The following is a 260-nucleotide window of genomic DNA, read 5'->3' on the forward strand; positions in this document are numbered from 1 at the left end:
ACGGGGACCTCGCACCCGGCGTGACGGAGGGGACCCTCATCCCGGGGGTGTCCCTGTGGGGGGATGCGCCCAGCCCTGGGGGCACCCCCTGCCACAACCAGGCTCCCCAAAAGCGCCGTCAGCTCTAGGAGGGGGCACCCAGACCTTTTTTTGGGGGGGGAGGGTGGGGGGTCACCCCCTCCCGAGCCCTGGGGCTGGCTCCCTCTGCAGGCAGGGCACCCCAACACCCTCCGGGCTGGAGGCGGTGGGGTGGGGGTGGG

Source organism: Egretta garzetta, unplaced genomic scaffold, assembly GCF_000687185.1.
Source record: "Egretta garzetta isolate BGI_Z169 unplaced genomic scaffold, ASM68718v1 scaffold703, whole genome shotgun sequence".
NCBI classification, from domain to species: Eukaryota; Metazoa; Chordata; class Aves; order Pelecaniformes; family Ardeidae; genus Egretta; species Egretta garzetta.